Raw genomic sequence first — 16,030 nt, 5'->3', positions numbered from 1 at the left:
TGACTTCAAAAATGATTATTTCTAGAATAGAATTGATGGCCATTGTTTAATTCAATCAAGAAGTGAAAGTATTAAAACTAAACTGGGCACCCATTAAATAAAATTGGAATGGAAAAACTGCTGAGTGATCTAAGAAGTCAGCTAAAGTATGGAAGGTGAATTTTTGTCTCGAGGATGTTTGAATGTTTTCATAGGCATTTAGTAAAGGAGTGCTTATTGTCAATGACATTTTTTTTTTCCCCCAGAGGGAATCTCAGTCTTATAAACAGCAGTTTAGAGGATGAATAATGTGTAGGGTGTGGTCCATTAACCTGGATATAGAACCAAGTGTGGTGAACTTGAGATTTTATCTCAAATTTGTCCATTGATTCACTTTATGGTCTTGAAGAAATCATCAGAAACTTTCTATTTATCTGATGTGATGGTCTTGACTTGGGAAAATTCAACATAATGTGTCAGTGTTCTTACACCTTTATAATGATGAAATTGGGAAACTTATTTTTTAAAAAGTATATTCGGTGAGCTAATATCAAGGAAGCTCAAAAATTCACAGAAGCTTACTAAATTATTTGCTAGTCCCTGATACCAACAACACGATCCATCAAACCATTAAAAAGAGTTCATTTGAAAGTTGCCATATGTGTTGGAGTACAAAGGGAATAATGCTCTCGGAACAGAAAACAGTAATTATGAATCACATTCACCTGCTCTTTGTTCCACAAAAACTAAGCACAGTGTGGGTATATAAAGAAGCTGAGATGACAGGACTTGGGCTCAAGGGATTAGGTGGGTGGTAGGGAGAGGACTGTGGTTCTCTTCCTGTCTTCCTGTTCATTCTTGGCCTGACTCCTCTTGTTTGGCATCCAGAGCAGAATTTCCAAGGGCCTGTTGAGCATCTGCCCCTGGAACACAGATGGAGTTCAGGTGCCATGCTACGAAGGCAGAGGAAGTGGAGGCTTGGAGTCGCCTTAGCTCTTACTTCTATATCCAATCTTCAAGTTCTAACCATTGTACTTCAGTAATATCTTTTCTACCTGCCCTCCACATTCCATTCATTAGCTCAAGCCCTCTATTTTGAGGCCTTCCTAACATCCTGGATATATAAGGTCCCATGCTTCCTCAACAACCCTTAATGTGTCCCCATTGGTTTCAGAAGTAAGTCCTACCACCTTGGTCTGGCACTGTGGATCCTCCATGACTTGGCCCCACGCTGACTTTCTAGCCTCTTGTTTTACTCTGGTCATCTCTTCCCAGTCTCCAACCATGATGTTATAGTCATCAGTTCCCCAACTCCTTGCGTTCATTCCACTTATACTGCTCTTTCTCACCACTCTCTAACTATCAAAATCTTCCTTCTCTCTCACGTGGGTTTATATTTGAAGTCTGTGAAGACTTTCTTAATTTTTTATTACTTATTAGAGTCTGTCTGGCATTATGGCTTATCAAAAATTTTTTCTCCTTTGTCAGGCTTTGGACTTTCTAAGGACAGTGAACATATCTTAATCATGTTTATGTTGTCAGAGGCTGACCCAGTCCATGCTTCTTAAATGAAGATGATTGCTGGGCAAGGGCCACCACCAATGAGACGCTACAGAAATATTCTTCATACTGAGGCAGAATGTTGCTATCACTTACCAGCTGTGTGATAAAGGGAAAATGAATTAACCTCTCTGTGCCAGTGTTCTCCTTGGTCAAATGGGGAATAATAATGTCTGCTTCATAGCATTGTTGCAAGGATGTAAATGAACATAAGTTCAAGAACATGCAGTTCCTGCTGTGTTAACATTTACACTCCTGTGACCTTTATCCTTTCTCTTGCACATGCCCCTTCCCTTGACGTGACGTCTTGTACTAATTTTTCAAATCCCCTCTTTGATGTCACTTTTCCCTGCAAGTGTTCCCCGGCTCTCTCACGTCTGTGGGAAGTGCCCCTGGCATGTCTTACTATAAGACCCTGGCATTCCTCTGTCACACACTCATCTCACTGTGGTGCAATTCTTTGTTAATAAGTCGATAACTAGAGCAAAAACAGTAATATCTATTGAGCTCTTACTAAGAGCCAGGGACTATGGCTAGTTTTTTTGTCAGGCACTATCTTAATCATTCCTTATGATGTCTCTATTAGACAAGGCTTTATTACTTCCATTTTACAAATGGGGAAACGGCAAAATAAATTGAACAAAATGTTCAAGATTACCCAGCTCGTGAGTTTCAGGGCTGAAATTCAAACCCAGCTCAGTCAACTTTGGACCCAGGTTCTTAATACTATGCTAAACGGCCTCTGTTCCAATGCTCATCATGCTCTAGAACAGGTTATAAAAGAAAAAAAAGAAAACAAAAAGCTGAAACCGAAACCATGTTTAAGACAAGTGCTTAGTAAATCGATAAGCTCTGTAAGACTCTTCCACCCTTCCCATCATTCTCCAGTTTGCAACACGGTTGAGATTAGAAAACTCTGCTGTAGTTAACTGAGCTCATTAGAAACTCATGGAAGTGAATTAAAGAAACATGACTTGTGCCAGACTACCTAGCCACATTTTAGGTTCCTGGGGCATATGGGCACCAGCCTCATTTAAAAAGCATTTTTAACAAAAGCACACAACAGAAATGTTCAACATATGTTAGAGTAGGTAGGGATTCATGAAATCCTAAATCAACTTGCTTTTTATAGCCAGTCAGAGAGGGGCAAATTAACGTGAGCCATTTATTTCCTTCTACACACACTGGGGAGAGGCCAGGCTGAGGAAAAGGTGGAGTAGCCAATGTCAGCGCTGTGGATTGGAGGGTCCCAAGCTCCCAGCCCCCACCCTCTCTTCCACCCATCTGCCACGTCATTTGAAATATGCCCTTACATGCTCATTCTTCCCAAGGCAGCACCAACTTTAACCACCACCCTCCCAAGAAAAATTTTTAAAAAGATGACATAAGTCATACATGTTAACTAGAGATAGGTTTAAGTTAAAAAGAAAAAAAATCTTCCATACTGCCCCTCGCCTAAAGAAAACATTTTGGTGTTTATTCTTCCAGGGTAGTTGTTGTTGTTGTTGTTTTTTAATAATATATATGATATTATAAATACACAAATAGATTTATTTAACACATACATATACACACTTACATACATATATGTATCTATATTTACTTCCTTTCTCAAATTATTATATTAAATGTTGTGTAATTTGACTCCCCCCTTTAATACTACCATTTCTAGTCAATAGCACATATCTATATCATCATTTTTAATGGTGCTACGGTATTCTTTTGTACCGCTTATCATAATTTATTTAACAACCCAGTATTGTTGGAATATTTACATTGCTTAACCAGCTGCTGTTGTCAACAGTACCTCTTCGAACATCCTCATGTACACCTCTCTGAGCAGCTGTCTCGCTATTCCTTAAAACAAATTCCCCAGGCACCATATCTTAAAAACAAATTACAAATTACCACTGGGTGTTGTAATCACTCTTAATAGCTTGGTGTGAATTAATTCTGAAGGCTCCTTTCTTTATAACAGTTATGAGCCTGACAAAGAAAGGAAGCTTGCTGAAAGTGAGGGCGGGTGGGTGTTAGGGAGAAGAGGGAGGCAGGAGAAAGAATGTCTTTGGGGTAGAAGGAGTTACAGAGGAGGCAAGACTCGGTGCAGTGGGACTAACTGGCAGTTCTAGGGTCGGAATTGAGGATGTTGGATGAAAACAAAACAAACAGAGAGCAGAAATAGGAAGGCTTCAAAATTTGCCTCCTTGATTTGCAATTTCACTAACACTGGACCAGCGGCATGAAATCTTGGAATGGCCATCCTTGTTAGCTTTTTGGAAAATATTTTAGCAATCAAGAGCCACGAAAATATTCAGACTGTTTGAATCAGTAGTGGTACTTCTGGAAATACATCCCAAGGAATTAACACCAAAGAAATATAAAACTATATGCATAAAGATGTCCCTTATAGGATTACTTAAAGTCACAGAAACAAGTACTGAATGAAAATAGTCAACAGTTAAGTATGGTACACCTACCTAATAAAATAGCATGTAGCCATCTGATACTAGCTGTGTGATCTTGAAAAATTATTTATCCTCTCATCTGTTAAATGGGAGTGATAACATTTATTCTTGCAGACTTGCTGTCAGAAATGAGAGAATATTTGAAAAGCACCTAGCATGGTACCTGACATATGATAAGTATTGAACAAATAGCAGCTACTTAGCTGCTATACAAAGAATCTGTTGCACTTGCGGAAATGAATGTGATACACATAAAAAGCTGCCCACAAAGGATGCATGTACCTGTCAGTCATGGGGAATCCATGCATCTGGAACTATATATCTGCTTGTCTCAGTGTAGACTTTGTGGATCCCCAGTTTCAAGACCTAGACACCCAGTCTTATCAATATCCTGAGGTGTCAGGCCCTAAGAGTCTGTCCTTACTCAGAAATAACAGAAGCCTGAGGTAGACACTAGAGTGCCAATGTATTGACCTACTAAGAGAAATACAAATATCATGCGGAACAGAGATACTTGTTCCAGCACTATGATGCTTTCTCTCCCCAGAGGCAAGGAGCAGAGGGAGCCAAGGCAGAACCAGCAGCCACAATATGGGATAAAATTATAGGAAGCATCAAACCCTAATGAGAGAAACAACCCAAATGTTCATCAATGGATGGATGGACAAACAAAATGTGACATATACATGCAATGGAATACTATTTAGCTTTAAGAAGGAATGGCATTCTGATACATGCTACAACATGGATGAACCTTGAAAACATTATGCAAGTTAAAATAAAACAGACACAAAAGGACAGATACTGTAGGATTCCACTTATATGAAGTACCAAGAATAGGTAAATTCATAGAGATAGAAAGTAGAATAGAGGTTACCAGTGGCTGTGGGGTAGAAGGAATGGGGAGTTATTTTTTAATAGGTACAGAGTTTTAGTTTGGGATAATGGTAAAGTTCTGAAGATAGACAGTTGCACAACAGAGTGAATGTACTTAATGTCACTGAGTTGTATACTAAAAAAGGGTTAAGATGCTAAATTTTATGTTATGTATATTTTATCACTAAGCACTGCCTCCCGCAAAAAACCTAAACCTAACAAGAGAGGCAATGCAGTGATTTAGAGCATGAGCTCTGATGCCAGGCTGTCTGGGTTCACAGTTTGACACTGTCTCTTCATTAGCCATGTGCCATTAGATAACTTACTGATGCTCTCCATTATGCATCTGCAAAATGGGGGCAAAACAGGGCCGTAACAACATCTATAGTTCCTAGAGCCGTCATGAAGATTAAAACTAGTAGATCTACTTACTTAGTATTAGAACGATGTGGGACACATATTCCCATATAATTGCTAGCAAAAAAAAAAAAAAAGAAAAAGAAAGACTATCTTGGTTTCTCACAAGCCATCATTAAGATGGGGATCAGCAATAGTCAAAGTCAGGGGACTGGAGCATTATCTTTGTGTGGCAGATTTACAGGGAGTCATAAGGTTGTTGGCAAAGATGGAGAAATTGTGTATCTAATAGTATCCAGCCAAGACAGCCTGATTTTATCATAGAGACTGTCTTGCCAGCAGAATGGGAAACACTGAAAACCTACCGACTAAAGCTCTACATCTCCCAAGAGGATGCTGGTCAGAGTGGCTGGGGCTCGATTTTGTCACTGTCCATTGTCAGCACTTCTAAGGTTGACCAGTTCCTCTCCAAAGCATGTGAATATCCCATCTCCTTTGGGTGACCTGCTTCTCTCTGCCCCATTCTAACATGTATTCTCTTTACAGTTTAGTTCCCTGAGACTTTTATTTTCTCTGGAAGGAGACATGGAAAATGACAGCAGCCTGATTTATTGGTGGTTGCAAAATTGTGAGTGAAATATTTTGTGTTGTTACTGGAACTATAATGGCTGTAAAATATAAAAACAGACTTTAAATAACTCATTGTTGCTCAGTATTTTCCCATTTGTAAGCAATTTTTGGTTGGATATGTCTGATTGTTCAGAGCACTGCCTGCAGCATGAGTAATGAGATGTGAAAGGGATGCTGGATCAGGCCACTGGGTCCCATATTCATTCCAGCTTGTTACCCATCTCTGGGTTGTCTTCAAACCCTAAGTGAGTGTAATGAGGGACTTGATGTGGTGTCTGAATGTATGATGAGCCCCATTCATTTGCTTTTGCACTCCAGTAAACAGCTGTTGAACTTCTTCTGAGTGGTTTATTCTTAGCTTTATGTGGCTTGAAGTTACTTCAAAACCAGCAATGCTGTGTGTGCGTGTGTGTCTGTGAATCCACACCCCCTGGGGCAGGAGCTGCGGCCACTGCTCTGAGAGTGTAATTCCCAGATATGGCTTCATCTGAATGAATGGGTGCCTTTAAATCTTACCTTATGCTACGTAGTGGCTGGGTCTCCCTGGATGGTGCTGGAATATGAGATGATCTCTACTCCTTATGCTTGGTTGGTAAGGAGGGGAAGGCCACAGCTGAGGCTGGGCTCCCCTAGAGCATGGGCTAGCAGACACTGACAGTCTGTTATTCACACCCCTCCAGGATAACTGAGTCAGGGTGCCTGGGCCACCCTACCTCTGCTTATGTCTGAGGACATTTTTTCAGAATTGCAGCGGGCCAGAAGTGCTGTGGACTGAACACTCCTGTAAGAATCCCACAGACAAGGACTCTTGGTAACTGGGGCATAAACAGCTCAGCTCTCTCACCCACTGGGTGGGAAGATGATGAGACAAGTGCTTTATTTCATTTTTCAGATTTTTCCTGTGGGATTAAGCTCCAGTTGCCCACTGCAGGTGCTGGCTCAATACGCACTTCTGACAGGCCGCCCTCCCCCTGCTGTGTCACTTTCCCACCCCTCTACTACTGGTGCCGGAACCTTCCAAAGGCACCCACTGCAGCCGAATCATTGTCTCAAGGTCTCCTTCTGGGAGAAGCCACAGTAAGGTAGACGATGTCAAGAAGAGAGCACAGGATTTGAAAGTAGAAGATCTGGGCTTCGTCCTAGCTCTGTCACATGTCACATGACTTTAGGTAACCGCCTTTAATCTCTCTGAATTATAGTTCCCTTAATTATACAACCAGAGCATAATGAATAATGCAGCTTATTGTCTGCAGAAAGGCCCCCTCCAATATTCCTCTACTTTTCTTATTTATGTTCATACTCAATCTGTGTGCCGCTCAGCATTGTTATGAAAAACTGCAGGGTTTTAGAATTTTTTTTTGTGCCTAATTCTTTATGATTTTTTTATCCCTGTCTCTTATTATCAAAATTTTCAAACATAAAAAAAAAAAAAAGTTTAAAAAATAGGCCAATAAACCCTGGACTTTGATTCAACAATTGTAAACATTTTGCCATATTTGTATTATCTGTTGGTCTATCTGTCTATCATCTATCTGTCTCTCTTGCTATTTGAAATTAATTTCTAGACCCCATGACACTTTATCCCCGAGTACTTCAGCATACATTTCTCAGCGAGGCCAATATCTCATATGCACAGCACCCTTCCTGCACCTAAGCAGATTAGCCTGATTTCTATGTCATCTAACATTCTGTCTGTATTCAAATGTTCCAGTTGTGCCAGGAATGTCTTTTATAGCTTATTTATTTTTTAGCCAGAATCCACTCTAGGTTCATTACTGAATGCCTTTGCTTAGAAACTACCATTGTGGCTTTGATTCTGTGTGCGTGCGTGTGTGTGTGTGTGTGTGTATGTGTGTATGTGTGTGAGAAAGAGAGAGAGTGAGAGACAGAGACAGAGACAGAGAGAGTGAGAGAGATTATTGTCCCCGAGCATCCTTTGTCAATAAGTTCAGATCAGCCTTGTGGCTCTCTGGGCCTTGGGTGACAACGGGACAAATCTGAGCCTTGTTTAGACATGTCCTCTTGCTCAGCTTCGTGGTCTCCGCCAGCAGCAGAAGGTTCCAAGCAGGAAGCATCTGCCAAGTCTGCCTGGCCATTCACGCCAGGGCAGCACTAACCACCTCTGTGGCCGTCTTTCGTGGTCACCTGCCAGACGCTCACACAGAAGTGCTGCCAGCAGCATCAGCTGTTGGTTGAGAAAGAAGGCATCCTGCCCAGTGATTTAATGAGAGATAGATTTTATCCTTTTGGGGGGAAAAAAATCAAACTACTTGGCAGGTAGAATGCCTATTTAGACAAGTCAGTATATGCTGTTATTCCAAATTGCCAATGTTCTTCAGTCCCTTCCTGTCTTCACAGAGATGTTGAAATAATGGAGACAAAGGACGATGGAGTTTAGAGAGCAAGCAAGAACGCAGGCCAGAATAATAGTTATAGATGCTAATCTCACACGGGATTAATTTAAACCTTCCCTGTCAAAGCCTTCTCCTTTTTCTGTACTTCTGTTTTAATTCATCATAACACCATAGAGTCGCCCAAACCAGAAAGCTTATATCAGAAATGACAAACAGATTTTCACTTACTGTCAGCTCCAATCAGGCTGTAATGGCTGCCCGATACACGGTGTTGAGGAGGATTTTGAGGCCAAGTCATGTCTCGGGGGAAAGAGAGCGGTGGTTAATGTTCTTTGCAATAAGCATGGGAAGGGGACTGGGGGCACTAGGGCCTTGTGTTGGTAGTTCAGGCTTATCATTAGCTGGACTTTTTTCTTTTCTCTCATCTTTCATATATAGTGGGTCACAGAGTTGTTTTTCTAGCTCTGATTCCTTTCTCTCCATCTTTACTGTCCCATCTTAGTTCTGGGCTCCTTGTGTCACCTAGCTATATCACACTGGGCTCCCAGCCTTCAAGATCTCTCAGATCTAATCCATCTTGCCCACAGAGCAATTTTCTAAGCACATTCCCACACTGCTGAAAATCTTCCATTGGCTCCCTACCACCTATAGGATAAAATCTAGAGTCATCAGCAAAATGTATTAGACCCTTGATGATTTGGTCCCTGTCCATTATTCTATCTCATTTCCTGTCGCTCCATGACATCCTCCTTAGGTAAATATTCCAGATATGCTGAGCTACTTGCAGTTTCCAATGGGCCATGCTTTTCCATGCGTTTCCCCCCACCTCCCACCCCCGCCCAGGTTTTAGCCCACAACCTTTCCCCTGCCTGATATGCCCTTCTCTGCAGCCCTGGCCACATGCCTCATCCTTTCACATGCTAACGTTGTGTATCATCTCCTCTAGAAGCTTTACTTACTTCGCAAATCTCTCTCCTTCACCTTCCCCAATCAGATTTAGTGGCTTCTTCCTCCCTGTGCTTTGGTAGTGTTTTGTAGACCAATCTATTATTTCTTACTTCGCTGTATTTGTACTTATACATAGTTTATTCATTTATTCATTCAGCAAATGTCTATTGAGCAGCTTCTATGCACCAGGCACTATTCTAGGAGCTGGAAATAGAGTGATGAACCTAACAGACAAAGTCCCTGCTCTCAAGGAACGTATATTCTTGTGTGTGTGTGTGTGTGTGTAGTATGTAGACAATATGCAAATAAACAAATATATAATTTCATGTCAGATGAAAGAGAAAACAAAGGTTGACAGAAAGTGGGGTGCTGTTTTATCTAGGTTGGTCGTGAAAGACATTTTGGTCAAGTGACCTTTGAGCAGAGATTTGAAGGAAGTGGAGGAGTGAGCCAAGCTGACATCTGGGGGAGGAGTGTTAAAAACAGAGGAAACGGTGTGCAAAAGCCCTGTGGCATTTATGAGGGATGTATGAGGAATAACAGGAAGTGAGTGAAGAGGAGTGAGTGAGAAGGAACATGTCAGAGTCAAGCTCAGAGAAGGAACGGAGGTGAAGGCATCACGGATTGTTCCTTCTGGAATAGAATAAGGCCTTTGGAGTTATTCTGCATGAGCAGGGAAGTGTCTGATGTATTTTGTGCAGAGGAGTGACACAATCTGGTTTGTTCTTTAAAAGCACCAGGCTGGCTTTTGCATTGAGGCTAGACTGTAGGGATGAGGGCAGAAGCAATACTCTAGGCAGACATGATAGCAAGGATCAGGGTGGTAGCCGTGGCGATGGTGAGAAGGGGATGCATCCGTGACAGGTTTTCAAGGTAGAGCCGGTAGGATTTTCTGACAGCTTGGTGGGAAAAGAGAGAATTAGTCAGTCAAAGGTGACTACCAGAAACTGCATGGTTCACATGTCACCACTTCCTTCAAGATCCGTGGTTCTTAACCACCCCTTCCAGATCCTGCTTTTCTTAAATTCTGGATACCTTTGAGAATCTGATCAGAGCTATGGATTTTCTCCCTGAGAAGTTCGCTGTGTGCATACACATAAACAATTTTGTTTTTATTTCAGAGGGTCCTGGATGCTCTGAATACCACCCATAAATCCTGGGGTCATAGTCCCCGCCCTGGACTTTGAGCCCCTCGGAGCTGGCCATGCCATATTCATCTTCATTTCCTGAGCAGAGTAACCTGAAGACAGTGTTGTTCAATCAATGTGCTGGAATGAATGAGTGAAAACCAGCTGCTTCTTTATTTTAACTCTTAATTTGTCCTGGCAACAAGGTAACATGTCCCATTTACACCCTAACCAGTTACTAGGACTATTATTGCACTATAATAATAACCAAGTCAACAAACATAAAAGCTGGAGAGAGGGGAGAAAGAAAATCTAGGCATGGGAATTACAGCAGAAAAGCATTTAAAAAAATATGCCTTTCAAAAAAGTGCTAGTGGGGACACATGAGGGAGGAAAACATATGAGTAAAAATGTAATCATTCTACTGGGAACGTCCGGACATTTTCCACCTCAGCTGCAGACAAAGGGAGTGGCTTGCTTTAGAATTTCTGTATGAGAAGAGGGAGATACTGGGATACTGGTTGCAGCCAAGCCCCAGGCCAGGCTCTGGGAGGGAGGGAGCACTTTATCTTGAGCATCCTAAACTCTGGGCCCAAAGGCGAGGAAGAGGCTGACAAAGAAAAGCCTGAAGAGCTCAATGGCCAAAACACAAACGTGACACCTAAACCTAGAAGCAGGGCAGTTTGAAATGATCGCCCTGGTTCTCAGGAATCAGAAGATTAACCTAGTTGTGAGGGCAAATTGATCATACGAAACAAGTGGACTTCAAGGGGGTGCCAAGAGCATATTGTCAAGACAATGGCCTTTCTCCTTGTGAATTTAACAGAAGCCTTACTCAGAAGTTGAAGAAATTCAGTAGGAAGTCTCCATCTCCTTTTAACTCCTTTTAACAAAAGAGTGAGGAACCATAAAAAAGAAATAAAAGCAGCTCTAAATTGTGCAAATTAGTCTTGTTATTCCTAAATCTGCCCAATGAATGTAACTAACGATTCCAATTTAGTAGACAGTTAGTGAGTATGGCCCTTCCTGTACCGTATTTCCTTTAACCCCAGTAATGATCCATCAGGTTGTTGTTATTCCTCTTCCCCTTTACAGGTAAAGGTTATGAGGCCGAGAGAAGCCTTCACTGCTAGAAAGTGGTGGAGTGAGAACGGGGACCCAGATGTGGCTGCCTCCAAGTCCAAGTTCCCCCATGCACTAGGGGGCCTTTTAAAATGCCTGCATGCTCATCCAAGAGCAAAACAATTAGTCCTCCTTTGTCTTGTGAGTCAGGGGGAGGTTGGAAAGGGTCGTCTGCTTCCCCTTTCCCCCAGTTTACACATCTCACAGAGGAAGGCCGTCAGAGAGGCGGAGAGCCAGGCTGGGGTGAGCGGCTGCTGGGGACCTGGGTGCTGGCTGCCTGGGTCCTGCTGTTGGCATCTCTTTCCACCTTGTTTGATAGCTCCTGCTTGAGAAGCCAGCCTGGAACATTGCTGCTGTCTGGGGAGAAAGAATGGTCTCATCTTGCCCTTTTCTGGGATGAGGTGGCTGGCCCAGTGGAGACATAGCAATCAGAACAGATTAAATTCAGATCTTGTTCATTTTGCTACTTGTGCCCAGGGGCTGAAGGATTGGTTATAATTTTGGTCTTCATTTTTCAGGCATTTTTATTTTGCCTTGAAGTGTAAAAAGGCAGATGAACTTTTTAAATGATGTATGGCAAAGAGCAAGAGAAGGAGGTGGGGGCACTCGGGGAGAGAAAACTACCCAAGTCTCTAATGTGTCTCTTCTGAGCTTCTTACAGTAAAGAGAGAAGAGCTCCCAGACAGGGAAAAAATCTTAAGAGGCTCTTGATAGGAAATATGCTAGCACTTGTCATCTACCCAATGGTTCCTAATCCTCTTTCATGAGCTGAAATCCCTTTGAATTGGATTATAAAATTCCTCTTGGTAGAAGTCACTTCACTTGAAAATGCAAAGCCCTTAATTGAGAAAGAAAACAAACACTAATTTGAAATTTCTTGCCCTAGGAAAGAAGATGTGGGTAGAAGCTTCGAAAGAGACCCCTCCTGCCTTTTGACCCCTCATTTCCCAGATATGTGATGAGCACTGAGGTCTCAAGACGAGAGCACCCCTTCCTCCACCCTCTTCAGGTTAATTGGCATTTTCACAGGAGCTGCTACTTCGACTTGTTTTAAAAAATTACTTTAAGTATTAAGCAATGGGAAAAGAAAACCTTGTTTAGACACCAAAGAGGCCTTTTAAATGACCCATTGATTGGATCAAAGCTTCCCTCAATGCAGGGATAATTGCTTGTAACTGGCTAATGTCTATGACCTGGGATTGGATTGACAAATGTCAGATGGCAGCTGTGGGAGATTGGAGATAAACTGGCAACTGCAAAAGATTGGGGGGCGGCATAGGGGACGGCAGTTGCTACAACATTTTTTTCACTGATGGCAGCTCAGATTACTCTCTTATGGACCCTGTGATCTTTTCCTAGACCTGCGTCCCACCTCTTATCTGCGTCCCGCCTCTGACCTGTTTCTATCATCTCTGATTCTTACACCCTGCACTCTCACACCTTAGTTTCCTGAACACCGCTCCAGGGTGAGAGGATGCCCTGGGGCTCTGTTGTAGCTGGAGGTGGGAAAGTTGGGTCTGGGGAGAGGTGGGCCTTGGTTACTTCCCATGCCAGCACCAGGGCACCGCCTGTGGGGTGCCATTAAACATCTCAGCACTCAGCCGTGGGAACTGAGACCCATTGCTGTTTTGTCACTTTACGGTTAATATGGTGCAGGTTTTATCAAGGGCTGGCAATCATGTGATTTCTTTAGTCAGCTGTGTTAGGACCCATGATAACTGCAGCTGCCTCCATACTCATAGGAGCCTTTTGATCACAAAGAAACAAGAATTGTATCAAGAAGCAGATGGGTCAAAGGGTCTCACTTTCCCTTTCTTATCAAAATCGATGCCAACTACTCCCAGGCTTACCCACAGTGCTTCCTGCCGCTGACGTGGACCCAGACCTGGCAGGGCTTCCTCGGTAAAGAGGAAATCACAGGCTCATAGTGACACGGTCTTCTTTTGCCTTATCTGGATAAGAACAAAAAGTTTCTTCCTATATCTCAAACACTTAAAAGTCCAGCAAACAAGATTTCTAAACAAAGAGGGACGTCACGCAGAGGATTTGCTGCCATTGGCAGCTCTTTTCTCTCAAAGCACATCTGCAGCCTCTCTCTGGGGGGAGGGCTGCTCGAGGTGGCTCAAGGGCCAGCCTGTCTGTGCCTTGTGAGAACGGAAACACGATGTGGCAGAACCGGGGGTTCTGGACCCGAGGTTGCAAGCTTCCCTAGAATTGCCAACTCAGGCGAGACAAAATGGATAAAGAATACAGGCTTTATTTCAATTGATTAATTTTTAAAAGAAATTCTTTTATTTTTTTATGACTAGATAATCCATGCACGTGATGCAAAATTCGAACGGTGTCAGAGTGGATGGTGAAAAGTAAGCCTTTTTTTTCTTCTTTTTTTTTTTCTGGGCCCAAATGACCTCAGTGGAGGCAAACAGCATGCAGGAGAGATTAGGAATAGGAGACAGCCATCAGGAACTCAGCTTAAAGGCTGGTCAGCGTAGGAGCCCGGGAGGGTGAAGAGGGAGGGCTGACACTGAGAAGGCACACAGGAAGTTGTTGTGATGTCACTGTGGTGGAGTGGGCAGGTCTTGGGGGTTGACTAGAAGTGATGAGCAGAGGCGGAGTGTAAAATGTCAGAAATGGGGATGCCATGGATAGTGAGTCAGCTATGGAAGGCAAATGAGGAGCCTGTGAAGGGACGGGGCAAGGCCGATGGTAGGTTCCGAGAAGTGTAAAGGAGGCAGAGGCGAAGCACAGCAATGTGGAGTTTGGTTTTAAAGAGCAGGTGGAGTTTCGCTGAGATTTGAAGGTCAAGTAGGGTTCACGCATGGGCGGACATGAAAGGGAAGGCATTCTAGAACATGGGAACTGCAGGGTCAAAGGCCAGAAGATCAGACTGAAGGACAATAACGGCGACATTCAACCAGCTGACATTCAACCATCTGGCATACCAGACTGTGCAAGAAAATACAGTTGGACCAGATTATGGACAACTTTGAAACTGTCCAGAGATATTTAATCTTGAGATGAGACTCATGAATAAATTAGGGAAGATGAGGAAAACACAGTGGTCCTGTTCGGGCACCTCCTTGGCGAAGCTTATTCTTGTGCTTTGTATAAACTTCTGCTTTTCTACTCATTGCATCATGTGTCATTATTTATTTACATGCATGGCTTCGCTCCTAGAGAGTCGGATTTCTCATTTTCATATTTCTGGAATTACCAGTAATAACAGTAGCAGCAACAATAGCTAGTACTTGTTGAGTGCTTACTATGTGCCAGGCGCGGTTTTATGTACCTTACAAATAGTATCTCAATGAGTCCTTTCAATAATTCTATGAAGTAGATATTTATTCTCAGCCCCATTTTACAGATGAAGAGACTAAGGCACAGAGAAATTACTTGCCCAGGGTCATATTGCTGGTAGGTAGGGGCCAGGATTTGAACCTGAGCAGTTTAACCACGGAACCTATACTCTGCATTATTTTAATAACAATAATAACATTTGAGAGGAGCCAGAGATGGAGCAAAGTGTTTTATATGTAGTAGGTCATGTAATCCCTCAACAACCTTAGGTGATAAGTATCATTATTGTCGCCTTTCGGCTGGTAAGGAAACTGAGTCTTAAGCTTTGTCTACATCATGAGGGAAGAAAGCAAAGTGCCTGGACCCATTTCCCCAGACTCTTAGATATGGTACCATACTCCCTGCCAAAACATGGTATGTGCTCATTAGATATTTATGGAATGAATAAATGAATGAAATAGGGGAAGCAAGAAGGGAGAGATGAAGGGAATAGAGGAAAAGAAGTCCTACAGGATTTAGTGCTCAGCTGTCTCTTAAAATCAATCATTGCTGGTAATGTAAATGTTACATTATATGAATATTTCGTAAGAGGACTCTGACATTAAAACCTTTAAATCAAAAGAAGTGTCACTATTAAACTCTAGAACATCAAGAGCTGATGGGGAAATCTTTGAGAGTAGAAAGAGCTTCCTAGAGCCCAGGTATATAAACCAGCAATGAACTTGCTCACCCAAGTCCTGGCACACTTCCTTGGAACAGCAAATTATAATTGGTTACTTAAAAAGTACCCATCCCCTAGATATACCTTTTTTTGAAGCATTTCTCGGTGTTTGGTTGCTCTTAAGGGATACTATTAATCTCTATTATTCTGTGAGCCAAATTGACCATCAAGATAAATAAAAAGTCAAATGTTATTTTTTTTTTCAGGAGGACATTTTTTGGTTTTATAAACACGGTGCGTGCCCCTGTACACATGCGTGTGTGCACGCGTACCTGTGTAGGTGTGTTCTGTGTTTCTCTATTGCTGTCTGTCTGCCTCAAGAAGGAACAGAATTTCTGCAGGGTAGGCAAGCCTGCCGGAGAAACTTTCCTTAGGTTAATCAAGACATGCCTGGTGGATGTTTCTACCACAGACAGGAAGGCCTGAGTTTAGCATGTTGACAGTAACCATATTTTCCAAACCCCAAATAGGGGCATGGTGTCTGATCGAGCACTGAGTGCTGCTTTATGAATATAATTATGTGAACTTCTCACCAAGACACATCATCTGTCATTAGCTATTTTATGAATTGCCTTTATGGGAGATACAATGGCA

General features: G+C 42.5%; 1 long non-coding RNA gene across 3 annotated transcripts in view; it reads left to right on the top strand.

Moving 5' to 3' along the window:
* LOC120603224 (uncharacterized) overlaps nt 1-13,717 on the top strand; it is a 36,099-nt gene extending 22,382 nt beyond the window's left edge. For 2 of the 3 annotated variants that reach the window (XR_005652981.1, XR_005652983.1), the window contains 4 exons: nt 5,784-5,865; nt 6,548-6,678; nt 6,760-7,036; nt 10,291-13,717. This is a non-coding gene — a long non-coding RNA (uncharacterized LOC120603224). The remainder of the gene's footprint in view (nt 1-5,783; nt 5,866-6,547; nt 6,679-6,759; nt 7,037-10,290) is intronic. The other variant, XR_005652982.1, reaches the window with a different exon arrangement.
* Nucleotides 13,718-16,030: the final 2,313 nt, after the last annotated feature.

Source organism: Pteropus medius, unplaced genomic scaffold (genome assembly GCF_902729225.1).
Source record: "Pteropus medius unplaced genomic scaffold, Ma_sr-lr_union100, whole genome shotgun sequence".
In the NCBI taxonomy this organism is placed as follows: domain Eukaryota; kingdom Metazoa; phylum Chordata; class Mammalia; order Chiroptera; family Pteropodidae; genus Pteropus; species Pteropus medius.
The sequence above is the reverse complement of the archived record's forward strand: the minus strand, read 5'-3'. Positions and strand labels throughout refer to the sequence as shown.